Genomic DNA, 19,526 nt, shown 5'->3' on the forward strand with positions numbered 1-19,526 from the left:
ACAGGCATACATACACAGTTTACCTGTGTGTCTAAGGTAAACCCTTGTTACCTGCCTATACACAGGTGTATCCCGAGACGGGTAACTCATCAAGAGGATGGTATAACGCTACTTCAGACAGGCTGAAGAGCAAGGCCCCCTCCGGTATAAACTTACAGGACACGGCCATCACATGGATGTACGGCCGGACACTGGAAGGTAAGCTGTTTGCCTGTATAAGTTACTCATTTAAATCTTGAAATTTAAAATGACTTGACAACAAATGCCGTTATTTGTATCCTATATAACTTAATTAGGAATTATTAACATTACAAGATATCCAGGTGACTATTTTACAGTCGTATTAGGCATAGCCTTAACCTAGGTTTGTTTATATATTGAAGAATTTTTTTTTTTTTTTCGGAAAAGTTAGATGAAAATACAGCTACGAAGCTATGTAAGCATTTTCTGGATTTACGTGTAAGAAATCCACGAAGCAAGGAAGACTCAATTGAATTTTTTACACAATCATTTCCATATAGTTTCATACTGGAAACCCTATTCCGTATGAAATGTATAAGGAGATTTCCCCGGAATCCTCACCTGATTATCAAAGTTGATGATAAGATTATCAGACTCTTCTACTAAGCTGACATAATAAAGCCTCTACGTGATCCATTGTCTGTTTATAAGGTGAGATCGTCTGTTACATAACTGAGCCCCTGATATCAAAACACTTTATTGACTTTGCCCTATGCTATACAAACAATTTAATAACCCGCACTGTTGTGAAAAACGACGCCCCCAGTGGCAAAAAAACAACAACACAGATAATGATTTTTGAATATCGTTATATATTGTAAAACATTGTATTACAATCTACTGTATATATCTTATGACATTACTAAAGATTTTAATGTAGATCTATTTCTATTCCCATGCAGTCTGCACAAGAATTCACAATAGCGTTTCTTGGCAGGTACAGAATTCATATTTAATCAAAGAATGAACCTTGCATAACTACCGAGGTCTAGACGCTCCCAAGGAATGATAATGGCCGAATACATCAATAAATATCTTGGTTTACACGTAGTATAGTGCATTTACAATGTAAATCACAAAGTTGTTAACACAATCACATGGCCAGTATGATTCATCTCCGGTGATAATTTCACTGCTACCTAGTATATAAAATGTTCGTCGGAATATGTGAAATCGTTATTTTGTTAATTATTGCAAGCGTCACTTTCTGATCTTTTACATCAAAGAGGCCTGTTCTCAATATTTCTGCATATAATATGACAAGGGAACCCTTGAATTTCAAGGTAGCATATTATATTTCATATGTTAATTAAATCACGTACCTAAGGAAATAATCATTTTTATTCTGTTTTTTTTACATCAATTTGAATACATGCATAATCATGAAAGTTTGATTGGGCTTAAAACCATCCATAACGTATTAATCTGGCAAGCTCACCACAACCTTACTTGTTCCATCTCCCTGCACACCCTCCCCTCCCCTCCAATAGATGTATAAACAGTAGAAGAATCAACTTGAGGACTATTTATCAAATCTTCTTTCACATTTTGTTTTATTGCTAATCTTATCCATCTCAATATTGTATATTGAAGGGAAGTGGTTTAGCATTAGCCTTACAGCTCGTTTCCATATCCTCAGTCCTGAAGCGATATTTGTTATATTTTGTCTTGTCTGCATGAACAAAATACAATGTATATCAAGGTATTACATTGTATATGCTCCAAGGTATTTAATAATTGATTTTGAAGTTATCCGCATTTGCCTGTAAGACCATGGATATGATTTTTAAACCTCATACTAATACCCTACAGTGTACGCATGCAAGTATGTTTTACAGGGGTTTATTCTTATAGCAATGTCCAGGAGAATGTTAATAAATCGAAATGTTTTAGACTTGATGACTTAATTGCATCCATATAACGACATAATGATAAGTAAATTTGTAACTGTCTACACATTATCATTTATGAGTTTAGGACTTTGCAAGTCTAGCTGGTAACCCGAATATGCGTTACAAACATTCACCGTCCCCTTACAGGACACCTGTCACAATCAAATCCACAAACTTGCTTGTTTTTCACACGGCGTTTATATTGATTCTCACTGTTTGAATAATAGTTTAGTATAAAATCGATCGATAAAAATGGAATATGATTAAGTATTCTCTGCGTTTTGGAACACTTGGGTGATTGTATATAGTGCCCTGTACCCATAATTACACAAAACAAACACCGAATGGACCTTCGGAAGTCGTCATATTTATCGTACTTCAATCGACTGTGCAATATTTGAAACTGCTGATAATTCATCTGTCTACGTTCTTCAATAAGTTGACTCAAATTACTGGGTTATTACAAAGTAACTCTTTCAAGACACAAGAATTATTATTTTGTGTAATGCGTTCACATAATGTGAAATAAAATTATGAAGAAGTAAAAAAAAAAAAAAAAAAAAAAGTGTAGCCAAGCTTCATGGTGTCTATATAGATATAGATATCGGGAAATTTCATATTCGAAACATAATACAATGTAAATAACAAGTAATGTCAAATTTAGTGTATTCATCGACTAATACACTTGTGTGATCCCACAACTGTGATCCACAAGTAATTAAAAAGTATCATGGGTAAAACTAGGCTTCAATGTCAGAGTGGATTAAATCTATTAAATCCATAATGGTCTATAATGATAAGTGCTTAAAATCTAAAATAAAAACAAAACACTAGTCTTTTTTTCTTGATCCCGATGACAAAACCACATTAAAACATGACAGGTTTGTAGACGTGCCTGCCGATAGCGTATCTAATAATTCGATCCATGAGTGTTAACACTATAGCATTTCCTTCTCAAAGAGCGAAACACACCAGGTTTGCTGGGGTCAGCATAACAATACATTTACCGGTTTTCGAAAGACGAAATACTGACCCATCATTCATCAGTATTGCAATATCTTTAAACCGGATAGCGAGAAGGATGCGAGTCTCCCTCATTTATATTGGCCCATAAAGGTATTGTTTAATTGCTGGCTCGAGTAGTTTTGTTTCAACTTAGACTTTATCAACACTTCTTACTGCTATTCTAAGTACAATAAATTCATGGATGCAGTCCTATCGGAATACTAGAGGGTAATAAATTGAATAAGATTTTGAAAAAAAAATACCTTCTTTATTAATCTTGAACATCCGCTCTTAAAGATCATTCTTCTCTATTAAGGCGTGTGATTTTTACCGTTAATTACCATTTCCCTTTCAAACTTAAGGAACGCCTTCGTTCACCTGTGATGAAAGTTTTCTTCTCCACGAAAGGCGAACAGCGTTATACTCAACATCGTTAGTACATTACTGTGAATTATACGGGGGCATATTACGTTAGACATACGACAAGGGCCCTAGAAAATATGCTTAAGATGAAATTGTGAAAATAGTGACCAGATCTCTTTAACAGACAATTCGTATACGCATGTGATCAAACTGTCCTCATTGTTGGCCGACTTGATGTTGTTTGTACGAAGTTGAATGTATTGCAGAGCTTATCAGAACAGATAACAGTGACTTTGACTTTAAACATATTTATTGTCCAAAAATAGACACAAAGGATTTGGCACAAGTTATGACATCTTATGAAGCCATCTCCTATCAACAAAACATTTTACACAAGTGATGACATAGACATTTACAAAGTCAAAGTTTAAATAAGTCAATTTGACATAATTATGCAAATAGTGATATAAAGATAGACACAACTTGCATGTTTAAAATCTTTTGCTGGATTTGATGAAAGCCTGCACATGTTCAAACACATAATTATTTACATCCAAAGCCAAGTCTTCGTTACCAAAAAGTAACAAATTTAGATTAATTTGTATATTTCTGAACGGGCAGTGGAAAAGTATTGACAATCGAAAAGGAAATGGTATGCATTTTCACAAAAATGCCCACAATATGCACATTGTGAGTCTTGAACTAGATTTACATGGAAGAGATCATCTTTACGGGAGCTACAATGGTGTCTTAGCCTAGCATAATATTTAATTTTCTTTCTCCATAACTATAGAAGCAGGGCTGGGTTTTGGAAACATTTTGGGAGGGAGCTAGTTTAAAAGATGAGAGCGGTAGGGATTTGATAACATCATCTTAAGAGGTCCAGTTACTTAATGTAGAAGGTAAGAAAGATTTGTGTGCAAAAAGTCGATAATTTGGAAGCCTGAAGTTTTCCTTATTTCTTAAATCATATGGATTGTTATCACCTACTGAGGGGGTAATAAATTTGATAGATAGCTTGGAGTCAAATTACTGTTCATCTTGTATAACAATTGCAGCTTTCTTCTGGCCCTTCTATCAGAAAGTAGTTCAAGTCCTGATTCAATATATAAAGATTCATTTTTCGCATAAGATGGTAAACCAGTTATAATTCTCGCTGCTTCGCGCTGAGCCCGCTCTAAATTTTCTGAATCTACCAGAGAGCAACCGTCCCAAACCTCACACGCATATTCCAGGACAGGTAATATAAATGATTTATAAGTTCTTAATAGCGCATCACGCTTTAGCATATACTTAATTTTCCTCAAGACATTTATTTTTTTCATTACTGATTTATAAACTTCATCAATATGATCAGACCAATTTGCATTTGAATTGAAAGTGACTCCAAGATGTCTATGGGAACTACTGAAATTTAAGAAATTTTCATCAAAAGTTAAATTAAGATCATCATCAATATCATCAGAATTTGATATAAAATAACCCCAGTTTTGTCTGGATTAAAAGTAACTAGCCATGTTTTTGCCAACATATTTATTTTTTCTAAATCTCTATTTAAAGCTAATTCTATTTCTCGACAAGAAGAAGTGATATTTTGAGAGAAGTATCATCAGCGAATAGACGAGCTGTTGATTCTAGTTTATCTGCTATATCATTTATATAAATGAGAAAAAGAAAAAGCCCGAGAATCGAGCCCTGGGGAACTCCGGCCCCTATCATACCAATATCAGAAGAAGTGCTGTTGATAAATACTTTCTGTTGTCTATTACTTGAGTAGTTTTTAATCCAAGACAATATGTCGCCGGAAATACAATATGCACCAGAAGACCTTTATGCCAGACTCTGTCAAAGGCTTTAGATATGTCACAAAATATCATACAAGTGTGTTTTTTTTCTTCTAAATCTAAACAAATATTGTGATATATTTCTATTAGTTGATAAACTGTTGAGTGACCAGGCATAAAACCTGTTTGGTACTGATAAAATAAATAATTTTCAAAAAAATAATTATACAAGTGCTTAAAAAGAACCCTTTCTAATACTTTGCCTACAGAAGACAGAAGAGAGATTGGACGATAATTGGATAAAGAATGCCTATTGCCCTTTTTAAAAAGGGGCATAACCTTAGCTACATTCCAATTATTTGGAAAGGTACAAGAAGATAGAGAAAAGTTGAAAAGAAGTTCAAGAGGTTTACAGACTGTATCAGCAGTGTATTTAAGCATGTGGTGACTTACTCCATCCTCACCTGATGCTTTCTAAAGTTTCAAATTGTTTAGTACATATCATACATTTCACTAGAGTTAACTATAACAGAATCAAACTGTCCTCATTATTGGCCGACATGATGTTTTTTTGTACGAAGTTGAATGTATTGAAGAGCTTATCAGAACAGATAACAGAGATCGCATAGTCCTTCAACTTCACCTATACGTAAACTTACTATGACAAAAAAAGCAAAAAAAAAAAAAAAAAAAAAATGTATTGACCATGTCGATAGGATATACCTTGTAGAACTTGAAACCAAGGTCACTGCAGCCTCTGTGACATCAGCTGCTTACCTCGATATTTTATTTATAATGAATAACAAGTAGGTACATATTGCAAATAAGCTTTATGATAAGCGTGATAAATTCAGTTTCCAAATGGTTAAGTTTCCGTTTCTAGACAGTAACATTCCCCTACATACAGTGTTTATAGGTCCCAGTTGATTCGATATTCAAAAGCTTGTTCCCAAACACAAGGTTTCACAAGGTGCAGGTTAAAGAATACCATGGGAAAGCTGTATGGTATCGACATCATATTCTCGTTTGGAAATATCTTACTTCCTTGTGCGATATGACGTCTGACGTGTTTGGTGCTTTTTGATAAGTCTAGTGGTTCCGTTCTCACCATCCTAGTTCTCGTGTTGAGATTGTGACTTATCCCGGATTTGACCTAGATTTGTATAGTAGATGTTGTCAGAAGACACTCACTCTCTTCCGAAACACCTTTGTAAGGGTCTTCTATATTTTGTTGTTGATATTTTGCCGTCTTCTGATCAATTTTGAGTAAGAATTACGGTTTAGTTATTATGTCTGTACTCTCTGTTGTCTTTGAGTTAGAATTACGGTTTTGATATTATGTAGGTAGTATCTGTTGTTTTTGAGTTAGAATTACGGTTCTGTTATTATGTAGGTACTCTCTGTTACTTTTGAGTTAGAATTACGGTTTTGTTATTATGTAGGTACTCTCTGTTGTTTTTGAGTTAGAATTACGGTTTTGTTATTATGTAGGTACTCTCTGTTAAATGAGGTGCGGGTTCTAAAATGATAGGGTTCTAGGGACAGTCGATATGGGAAATCATATTGACATTGTAGTTTGTAGTTTTATCAGTTTGTGTGAAATATTTGTTTCAGATTTGATAATACAAACCTAAAAGTAAATGTTTGGTTCTTTTATGGCATTGTAGTTTTAACCTTTCTAAATAACAATGTGTAAATGTTTATATTTAGATAGTGTTCAAGTCTTTTATGAAGAGTCTTGCTTTGCTACAATGTTGTTTCGATCTTTACCATCATAGTTACGTATACATGCTATGGATGTTTTATTTAAATTTGGAAGCTATCTAGATTATAAATACACAAACTAACTAAAATCTCTGACGAAAAACACTTTTATACTCGTTCTAGGGTACTCGATACGCGAGTCAATGGGGCAAGGTTTCTATAGTGTAATTTAAAAACTGAAATAAATAAATAAAAAACGAGATGACATTTAGATTGACGTTCGTGTTTTCAATTTATCAGGATTAATTTGAAATGACATTACAGTATACCAGCCGAGTCCCCACTCCACAGGTACGGTTCTCAAGGTCATGGCGTGACATTGATGGGTTCTACGGTGCACCAGGGAGGTCATGGTGCACGCTATTATTACCCTACCACAATGTATAAGTATAAAGACTTGCTGAAGATTGAAGGCCATTTCTGGTTTCTACAATGAGATATATAGAGGTTACACAACGAGTGGTTATTGGATATGGCATTTATTTCACACGAGTAAGTTATTTTTTAAAAGTTACAAAAGACACGAGCTTTAGCGAGTGTCATTTTTAACTTTTAAAAGATAACTTACAAGTGTGAAATGAATTTCATATGCAAAAATCAGGAGTCGTATGACCCGTTCCTACTACAATGATATCGGCTTGAATCAAAGGGAAACATGGCCAAGTCTTATTTCGCGTAAACAAATAGGGCGTCCAGGTGACGGCCGGGATTCGGTGGTGTGACGTCATTCGATTATTGATGACGTCAATAACAATTGCAGTTCGGGTCAAAGTTCGAATTATTGACCAATCAAAACACTGGAAGTCATATTCCACAGTCGGGACATATATACAATGGTTGAGAGTGGAATAACAATGGGTATTGTGGTAGAAAAACGTTTTAGAACCCTGGTAATCTTTTTACAACAATATGCAACATTTCCCCTATGATCATAAAAATGAAAATATTTATTCAGCGTATATAAGAAGATATGTTCACGGCAATATTAATATCAAGTCACCGTGAGACTTACGCGTTGTATTTTGTTGACATAGTTCACATAAGTCTGAGGTTTGTTTTGTATATATCCCACACTATTGGTAACACATGCATTAACACCCCCTCCCAAGGTATTGAAAGTCAGAGATTACATAGCGTTACATTTCTGTACAGGATGATTACGGAGATAAATGAGGCGGGATACCTCACAATACATACGGGAAGGTCACTGAACAAAATGTATATAATTCATCAAATGAAATATAGAATCGGTCGGCATTAAAAATATAAATTGGGTCTGGTTTGAATGAACTCGCAGGCGTAGCTAGGTACCGTTGTAGGTTATAACGATATATATCGTAACCTCAATGAGGAATTCAAAAACGAGAAACATTTAAATGGAAATCATAAATCTTTAAGGGTCTAATTCCATCGGTAAATGTATAATTAATGCATCTCCTTTAACGAAGCTGAAATGCCATTGTAACATTTCTATCCTATTAAAATCTTACGAGCACTTACGATATAGATATTGTGCATTGCGACGGATAATCATATGATATACATGTGACGGAAATTGATTTCAAGTCTCCTTATTAAGGGACACCATCAAATGACATTGAGGTACTTTTTTAAATTATCTGCCCTGGCAAAATATATATTTAATGATATTATAAGCTGTTTTTAATGTGTTTCATTCTATATGTATTTATTTACAATATAATCTACCGTCTCATTACTACAAACGATAATTTTCTTAAAATATTTTAAGTAAGCAGGAATTAATGTAATTTCATCAATACATCTCATTAAAGTTGTACCTGTTTTACCTCAGATAGTGGTGTTACCTTTGGGTATTGGTGTCCCTCAGATAGTGGCCTTACCTTTGGGTATTGGAGTCCCTCAGATAATGGCGTTACCTTTGGGTATTGGAGTCCCTCAGATATTGGAGCTACCTTTAGGTATTGGAGTCCCCCAGATAATGGCGTTACCTTTGGGTATTGGAGTCCCTCAGATAGTGGCGTTACCTTTGGGTATTGGAGTCCCTCAGATAGTGGCGTTACCTTTAGGTATTGGAGTCCCTCAGATAGTGGTGTTACCTTTGGTTATTGGAGTCCCTCAGATAGTGGCGTTACCTTTAGGTATTGGAGTCCCTCAGATAGTGGTGTTACCTTTGGTTATTGGTGTCCCTCAGATAGTGCCCTTACCTTTGGTTATTGGAGTCCCTCAGATAGTGCCCTTACCTCTGGTTATTGGAGTCCCTCAGATAATGGTGTTACCTTTAAGTAGTGGAGTCCCACAGACAGGGGCGATATTTTTCTTTTTTTAGTTTGTTGGACCGTCGGCTCATGCTGGTTGTTTTTGGTTTGAAACAGTTTCTGCCAGTTCGTGTTGTTCTCATTTCCTTCAGTAGGTAATAAGACGCAAATCCGAAAAATAACCATACTTCTTAAAATCACTTACAGCAATATGCAACAGACTCTTTAGAGCATAACTTTTTATACTAACATGTAATTATATTGATTACAAACCTGAAATGACAAATAGAGGACTGAACTGTTAATTGGTGTAGTTATGTTGTGAATGACTGTTGCATACATTATTGTAGAACGATAATTAAACATCTCAACTTATAGTTGAGCTTAGATTGATTTTGTTGAAAGCAATCTATGTTTATGTTTTTGATGTCACAAAGAAACATCGTGTTTTCAACACCCTCTAATGAATGAAAATCATCACTTTCTGTCATTCTAATACAAATGAGGACTTGTCATTGATGCTAGATACCAAAGTGTTGAAATGAAGAAGGAAAGTCAAGTAAGTGAAAATGTGTCTCAACATATGGTGTATTATAGGTATTCTCGCGTGTATGTAGATGTTACATTATGTTATATGATGCACTGTTTGTACATTATGATAAACTTCATTACATTGTTTTACATTATTCCTAATCATCACCAGTTCAACAGTATTATACCTACATTTTGTAATATATTACTATTCATAAACATCTTATTTGTATCTCATTCCCTGATAAATTTTCTACCAATTACCACTGCTTTACATACTAGTGTCTTGTATAATTCATGTTAAGAATGCTAACTACATGTGCCTGATTGTATAACACATTATATATTTTGAATAATACATGTATACATTTTACTAATTTTGATAAGCTAACCATACATAATGTAAATAGATGCATCATCACGTCCTCCCACATTTACTATTGTAACTAAACATTTTGTATAACAGTATTGTATGAAAGATATTCCATCTTAACATTAACAGCCATTTAAATCTAAAAAAAACATCAGTAGATCTACCGTCGATTGTTGGGAGAGGCTATCTGAATGATTTGTAAATACACTAACAAGTTCTCACGATCAGTGCTGGAGATTCAAGTGGGCCACTATCTTGTATTATTCAGATCACGGCGGCTTAAATGAATCATATCTTTTGAAACGCGTAGATATTTAGCATTCTATTTAAAAGATATCGATATTATCGACATTGAAAAGATACACCAATTTGAACTCAATTAAAAGCAATAATCGTTTGTTTTTGCATGCAAAAACTGTAACGTTACGTGAGAGCATGCTTAAATAGGTAAGATGATATATAAATTATATTGAATAGCTTCCTGTTGAATTTTGGTATATTCTGTCATACGAGTGAAATGATCAACGGGACGCCATTCGATTGTCTATTCATTTCATTTTATAGACGAGTAAGAAAAAGGGCGGGAATCGGTAGCATAATATGTGATGTCGCATGGTTTTTACGCTACGCTTCACAAGCCGGCGCCATTTGAATTGGCTGCTCCACACAATTTCAACGTCTTTCTATCGTTACGTAGAGAGTTATGCTTACGAAGTGGCTTTTATCAAAACTAGGAATATTGCCGCTTATTCTACCTTTACTTAGTTCAATGCGGTGAATAGAAAGCACTATTTTGATTGGTAAAAAAACAAAAACAAAAAACGATGTTCAGCCATACAAATCTATAATAACTGCATTCAATGCTATGGACCTCCTTCCATGCATTTTTATAGGGGTTCATCATCTGTATAAGAGAGGAAACACGACAGAAATGATTTTACTTAACGATTAACGGTTATTTTAAAGGACGATGCTGTGATAATCATGTCTTTGGTAAATTCCATGGCAATATATCAAAATCTTAAGAATAAAGTATACATACATGTATGTATGATTGTCATGGAGAGATCAATTTCACATACACTTTCTGAATATATAATTATATATATAAAGAAATGGTCAGACTTTCCTTAATTTGTTTTGTTAAACAATTTGTCAAATTAAGGTTAATTTTCATATTGTTAACCTGATTTTTATATTTAAGAAACACTGACGCAATATTACGTTGATGACGTCCTGATCAGTTAATTCCTTATTGATTAAGAATCCTTGAATATATTTAATCACTGCGCATCAAATTCACAAGCTTTAGGAACGTAAATAATGTTTTGTTTCCTAAAATGATTTCGTAAAAAATATTATGGAAGCAATCTGGTAATTATATAATAGATCCCTAATGCTTCTTCAACGGTCTCCGAAATTTGAAATGCTGATACGTTTCTTAGCATTTTCCACCCATCAGATCTTCAATGGCCCTTGTTCGTGGTATGGCATCTAAAAGGATGATAGTGTAAATGTCTACTATGATATAGAGATGAAAGTACGCATATAAACTGGATACACACATATGTACTAACCATATAAACTGGATACACACATATGTACTAACCATATAAACTGGATACACACAGATGTACTAACCATATAAACTGGATACACACATATGTACTAACCATATAAACTGGATACACACAGATGTACTAACCATATAAACTGGATACACACATATGTACTAACCATATAAACTGGATACACACATATGTACTAACCATATAAACTGGATACACACATATGTACTAACCATATAAACTGGATACACACATATGTACTAACCATATAAACTGGATACACACAGATGTACTAACCATATAAACTGGATACACACAGATGTACTAACCATATAAACTGGATACACACAGATGTACTAACCATATAAACTGGATACACACAGATGTACTAACCATATAAACTGGATACACACAGATGTACTAACCATATAAACTGGATACACACAGATGTACTAACCATATAAACTGGATACACACAGATGTACTAACCATATTAACATCATTCAGTAAGAAGGTATATTCTACGAAAGGAGTAGGTATTAGATGGGAACACGCATTATATCCTACCCTACTGTTGTAACACCGCTGGTATAATTACCGCTAATTTAGTCTGTGTGTTGTCCAGAGATGTTTTAGTTATAGGCAAAAAGTCCATTTATTGCTTTAAAAGTCCCTTTAACTTGACAATAATATCTTTAACATTTAAATATTTCGCTAACTATAAAACTGGTGTGATATATAATGTTTGTAGTAAACAGTGATACAGTTTCGAAACATTGTACATTATGTTAATGTATTTGTGTTAAAACACAAGAAATGGGAATTTTAATAAATTCAGATGAGGGAATATTTATTGTACAGTGTACGTACTCTTAGCAATGACTAAACAGAAAAATGTCCCTTGTAACTGGTACACCACGGGTAAAGAGATGGAGAATTAATTATAGCACACGTCATGTTTACAACCCCTCGATTCTTATTTAATTTTAATTATGGTCAAATATTTAAGATATGTCAGTGTAAAAGATTACAAATCAGAATTTGACATGAACAACAACAACAACAATAAAGAGGCATACAAAGAAACTGACATTGTAACAGTCATCACCTATCTAAATGTTGAACGAGTTTTCACTCATGCTACACTCCAAATCATTAGATCGGGAAGTGATATAATAATGATGATGGCAACCATCAATCTTAAAATGTCCTCCGTGTCAAATGAAACGCTTCATGTGGACAACTATGGATAAAAGATCTTTTTCTTTACGTACGGCGATGTAGTTGATCTCTTCACAAATACCATTTAACCAAAATAAAGGCGGTACATTTTTTTCGGTATTAACAAGTCTGTTTAATAACTAATTCACATACAATTAATGGTCTATAGCCGAACAACTTTTAAACTGCATGATACATTATTATACCTAACAGAACAATATGGGTGTTTAGCAGAAATGATCATCCTTCAATAATATGTATGTCTGTTCGAGAAACATTATTTAATTTTTACATTTACATTTATTAGATGTTTGTCACGATTTGTTTGATTTGTATTTAATGGATGATAGGTATTAGGGATTAAAGCAAAATTGCTTTTAAAGTCTTAATTTTAGAACAATTATAAAATAAGTAACTAAGTTCATGCGGGTGTAGTGTCTTATCGATTTTAATTTTCATTCTACTTTTATCTTGACGCTATGGTACATCATGTATATCATTTATTGATATTTACCTGATAATTCCCATCGCTCACATACGCGATACATATTAAAGAAATCTTAACTTAATGAGTTACTAACTTTGCTATCCTAATGTGTATACTTCTTTATATGCAAAGTGTAGAATACAATGACATATTCCTTTGTCTTAACATACAAATACACAAAACCAAATACATACCCAACGCCTTAAACTAAAATGGCGGACTTTTGACACCAGTTGATCCTTAACGATGAACAATACTGGCTAGGTCAATAGCCGCATTCCAGATCCTTGTCTCAGATTTAACTAGTCTTCGAGGTGTATTCTGTGAATCACACGGCATTAAATACAAGGCGGTCTTTAGATATTGATGAAAAAGCCTTCTTACAAATAAATGTCTAACGTTTAAATGTTTCTATTGTAATAGCGAGAACTCATGACTAGAAAAATAAACAATACAGTTTGTATAACTACAAACTAGATCCAGGTCTGATGCCGATCTAGACTGGGTATATAGACTCAAGTACAGTTGATTTCCTGTTCTTCACAATCATTTTCTCGATGTCCTTTATGAAGTAATAGTTTACAATTGTATGCTAAGATGATGGAATAAAGACTATTGCCACGCGTGTGGCTGTTAAGATATTCCTCTGCCAATTTTGTTGATATGTTTGCTGCGTAAAACAAACATTTTCGTAAGTTTTGCCAAATTCTTTTTTTCTGTTTATTGTTTGTATTTTAACCATTGTTCCTTGTGTACACATTGTCTAACGTTGCGTGGGGTTAACAAGCTATATAATATAATATTTCAGCTTTGACAAACCATATGATAACAAATATATGAATCGTATAGATTTTGGGTTTCAATAAAGAAACATTTTAAGTAGTTTGACATATATACTTCAGTGTGTTTATCTGTTAACGTATAACGTAAGAAACTTTAATTGGGTCACACAATGAATGCTCTATGTGTTCCTTTCCTGTGAGTTGGTTAAGAGGCGCCATATTTGATATCTTCCGAACCGCACTTGTTTGGTATATGTCCTGTTGATTGGTACAATAATTCTTGTTGTATATACACTGTATTTTTCAGATACATATTTCGAGGGTTGGGTCGGTAGGGGGTTGGGGGGGGGGGGGGGGGGGGGGGTTAACTCTTGATACAAATCCAACAACGTTTACGTTTTATCTAACGACATTTTATCTAAGCATGCCTTTGTCATTGAAAAGAATCACGCTTCATTAAAAATAAACATCTTGATGAATTTTGTTTAATTCGTATTTGCTGTAGATAATATTTATTAAAGGAAAATTGTCTTGTATCTTGTGTAAGATGTCACATTCCTGCTGTCTTATGCAATGCTAAAATTTACATTTGAATCGCTTCGTACATACACTTAATCACAATACGATTGGTTTTATCACACTTGTTCCTTATGGAGTGTGGTTCGATATAAATAACAGGACAGTTATAAACAAATAACAAACTAGTACAGGACATGTTTAGATTACGTATAACAAATTGTTTTAATATCAACAAAAATTCGTTTTAAGAAAACTTATTATAAAAATGTAGAATTCAAAGTCTGAATTGAATGTATATATCGTGGCTTTTTATCAGTATCAAAATTTACTCAATTTGTATACACGCTGATTTTGTAATATCGTATGTCCCATATCTATAATACAGTTTTGTATCATCTGCCAATCGTACGACTAAGCTTTAAATCGATCAAGAGTGCCTGTTAAATGCTTTATTCAAACAAAGTGTAAGACACATTATCATAATGCAAAAGTACTTATGAAATACGAAAACGTTTTGATAGAAAACGCTTTTTATATATTATTTTGATATCGGATAGGATAGATTTGATAAACGAAATAAGATAAGGCTAATTATATTGTGTTTATTATAACAAAATCTATTTAATTTATATAAGAGATCCCAGCAAATGAAATTACCTAGATGATACTTTCGTAACACATCGTGATAGTTTACTTAGTTTTGGAATTTAAACATTTTTACCTGTCGTGTTACTGACACACCGTAAACAAAGGTATACTATGTGATACATGGGTCTCACGCCCTAGAGTAAACATGTTGTCCAGGTAAACCACAATAGGTATGTCTCACGATACGAAAATAAAAGGTAACAGTATCTTAGTATTCAACCCGAAAGGTCATCACATGCCTTGCCTCGTTTGGCATTTAAATAAATTGATTTAAATATCAACAAATTTAATTTACGGCTAGATGAAACGCTTGTTTTCTAACTTTTTAAACAAACAGTCTCTTCAGCGTACTGCATGTTACCGAAATAGTTTAAAACGATCTAAATGAAAACTGTGTAACTATGGTTTTCACTTCTACGTTCATTTTAACCACACAAACTAATAGCAGCTGTACATGTTCAACATAAATTTGTATTTGGGTGATAATTTCTTCATATCTTTTTAATATATTTTTAAAATATATAGTTCAAGATCATGTAAATAAAGGACATCTGTTTAATGAATTATGTCTATTGTTGAATTATTCTACATTACAGTAAGGACAGGTATTCTGTAAAGGCCCTTTCACAACTCTTTGCCCATGTTGAATTCTGTATGTAAATGTTCTTCTACTGGAGCACAGTTGTTGCTAGCACCGCTTTAAGTGTATATGAGTCTCTACCATAAACATATTAAGCACAGCGTGAGTAATAATACGTTCAGAGAACAAATTGTACTCTTAACAAAAATGACGCGACCTGTTCAATTCTTTCACACAAAGTTCAAAGAACAAGGGAATGTGTACAAATACAACATATATGATAATGTCTAATAATGCTTTCAATGTCTTTGTATCACATTGATTTACCAGAGCGTGTATATCAACTAGACAAAACTCTAGCTGCACTTTTTGAATTATTTTAGCAAATTTCATATGATTGTTCATTGCAAATTATATAGGTATATCGATTAAAACGGGTGATGTCTTTGTTGATCACTGTCCTTCAGTGATTTGACTGGATATCATCAATGTATTTCTGTTTGTTCGCTCGAAGTTCATATAAGTACCGAAAACAAATGTGTTTTCTGTTGTGCAGTTATAGAAATAAAAGGTTAATATCGTTATACATCAGGTGTGTTATGCAATATACATGTCCATTAGACGAGGCGATGTTTCATTAGACGCGACCATGTCTAAAGATATCTCCTTAAGATGTCCATTAGACGCGACCATGTCTCAGAAACATATCTCCTTAAGATGTCCATTAGACGCGACCATGTCTCAGAAACATATCTCCTTAAGATGTCCATTAGACGCGACCATGTCTCAGAAACATATCTCCTTAAGATGTCCATTAGACGCGACCATGTCTCAGAAACATATCTCCTTAAGATGTCCATTAGACGCGACCATGTCTCAGAAACATATCTCCTTAATATGTTCATTAGACGCGACCATGTCTAAGAAAGATATCTCCTCAAAATGTTCGTTAATTAGCAGCTTATCGTCGCTACCAATAGTACGACAGATATCGAAGGATACAATCATCGTAAATAATCCTGATGTCTTTTATTTAAAACAAGAAATATGCTGGTATCTTAGTATGCGATTCGCATGTTTTGACCAACATTACAGATATCTCTGAGGCATGTTGATACATTTCAACAGGAATCCTTGATCGGCTATGACATATGAATTAAGGTCAGTGCATGACTATATAACATTCTTTTTTTTTAATTACGGATATTTAGCTAATAAAGAATTCGTTAGACTTATATCTCCGGATGTGCTGACAGAAATTTGGCACCTGATAAATGCAATATGTAAGCATTAGTTTTAAATACTAAACAAAGACAACGATTTTGAAGAATGTATCAATTGTTTTATTGAAACAATAGTATAAACACGGGGGGCTAGCCCTGAAGAGAAGGTGTTGAGAACGCAACACGTGCCTCTTAACAACATACAGAAATGACTCGGCCCCTTGGATACCAATTCGCCCGTCGAATGATCTCAACACAAAGCGTACGGGGAGAGATTCATATGGATATGGGTAGCCATGCAGAAATCTGTCCGATATCACAAGGCGGCCATTGTTGGGCCATAACAAAGGAAGTGTGGATGTATAAATGTGTATATCTCCTAGTCTTATCGAGACCGTCCAACATGGTCGAGGTTGTCAAATGGTAGATACGCCCTGGTATCTGGTATATAGCACACTATAATGTGTCTCAGATCTTTACTGTTCCGGGGGTCTCGATTAATGCCTGTATCATTGTGGAAATATGTGATGCAAGATGTAAACCTTATTCATTTAATCGCAAAGCAAATTATGAAATGAACACATTTTATGAAAATATGTGATAATGCAAGTGTTTTAAATATGATTTATTAATGTAAAAAAACATTGTTAGTAACATGCATTGGTTATTTAAACTAAAAGCTGGAGTAATTGAAAACAAAAGATAATAATAATATTGCTTGAGTGTTTTAGAAAATTATTCGGCCTTAATAGCATAAAAAATATGATGTCATTTTTTATAACTTATATTGTTATCATTTTGCATTAAGATAACATTCAGATTAGATCTACATAATATCTATATGTCAATATATTTTCATATAGAAAAATATATATACACTGTAGCATCAAAACAGCTTAAATTGTCTACCTCAACTAACTTACAACTTATGTATCGGGAGCGTACTTTTAATGGCCGGGATACAATTAAACATATCGTTCACACCCGTTAGGAGCCTCACAGCGTCAGACATTGATATCATCAGGGTAACAGTCCCTTTGTCTTAATCAAACACACCTGAACTTACAAGTCCACTGCTTTATGACAATGGCCAGCTATTGTTTGTGTACAGGTTTAAGATATTTACCATAGAAATATGAAGTACTTGAGAGCTGTGTGTACAGATTATGTCCTAACTTTACTATTGAGATTATGTATGAATTTGTATATTGTATATAGCGAATTAAGGGAAACGTATCTATATGATTCCTCCCTCTAATAAACGAGATGAAGGAGAAGGACTAACACTACATAATCTGGTTGTATATCAGTGTCTATGTCATTAACAGGGACATTTAATTATCACTAATGGCCGTGTATATATGTATCGATACCTGGTGTCATATAGCGGACATTAGTTCACTGTACGCACGGGTATGGATAAAAACAGAATGAAATAAGGGATATTTTCAATCTTTGATAAAGGTAAGTTTCATTTCAGAAGATGTTAATGTATAGGTTTCATCCAATCATGTAAATGTATAATTATGTATTCGTAGCGTTGTAGTTACACAACTAATATATAACTATTGAAAGTGATACTTGTAACAAAAAACACCCTCAACGTGGTTGAACATGACAATATATCTATTATAATATATAATATATAAAACAAACGTAATGTTTTACGTAAAACTGCTATATGGTATTCATATTTCAATAATGATTAGATAAGATGCCGCGTCTAAATGCAATATATTTTTTCTTTCATTTCATTATCATTTAAAACATCTGGTGTATGAACGTTCGATATAGGTCATGACAGACAAGGTTCAGGAGAAAACTAGCAAGATATATGTATCTGGTGATAACAAACTACCAAGTCCCAGAAAGGAGGATTACGTGCTTTTACTTATCGACTTTCAGCAGTGTGAGGGGCGTTACTCTATTCATCAATCTTCTTAGTAGTAACATCCCCGGACAATGCCCAACAATAGCGACCCAAGCGTGTAATCATAACATCAATAAAATCCCACCTACTGGGTGACAAGTTATTTTATTGAAAGTAAATCCTTGATAATCAATTTCTTTATCGTGTTAGCTTCAGCCGTCATGTCATTCCTGACTACGGACATTTCTTACATTTCCACTGAATGTGAGGTTTATGTGTTACATATTTGTAATTTTGATTAACTTGATTTTAGTGAAGTGCGATATTTCGCTATTCTAGTAAAAAAAACCGTATGTAGATGGCACAGCATACGTGCTTAAACGTGGCATGCTTGTGTTACTGTGGGAGTTTTGATTCGTACTGGATGTCATATGTATTACCACCAACGCTGGAGAAAGTGGTCAATTCAGGTATAGCTGTGTTATGAATACATGCGGACTCATACCCGAGTAGTACAAACATCAAAACTGTTAAAAATTAGGTTCATATCATACTATCTGATTTTTCCGTTCTGTAAACAAATAACAAATTGGGAGCAAAGGAAACAAATATGAAAAGTATCATTCTAAGCCAATATTTACAAACTAATGATATCATA

The 19,526-nt window shown here is 33.8% G+C and overlaps 1 protein-coding gene across 3 annotated transcripts in view; it reads left to right on the top strand.

Annotated features, from left to right (window-relative positions):
• Positions 1–19,526, top strand: part of LOC117330342 — a 22,816-nt gene continuing 3,290 nt past the window's right edge. Inside the window, exon 1 of one of the 3 annotated variants that reach the window (XM_033888555.1) lies at positions 1–198. The gene's annotated coding sequence lies outside the window, so the exon portion shown is untranslated. Of the gene's footprint in view, positions 199–18,126; positions 18,463–18,539; positions 19,339–19,526 lie in introns of those variants that run through there. The other 2 variants (XM_033888554.1, XM_033888556.1) reach the window with 2 other exon arrangements.

The sequence above is a fragment of the Pecten maximus genome, chromosome 7, assembly GCF_902652985.1.
Source record: "Pecten maximus chromosome 7, xPecMax1.1, whole genome shotgun sequence".
In the NCBI taxonomy this organism is placed as follows: Eukaryota; Metazoa; Mollusca; class Bivalvia; order Pectinida; family Pectinidae; genus Pecten; species Pecten maximus.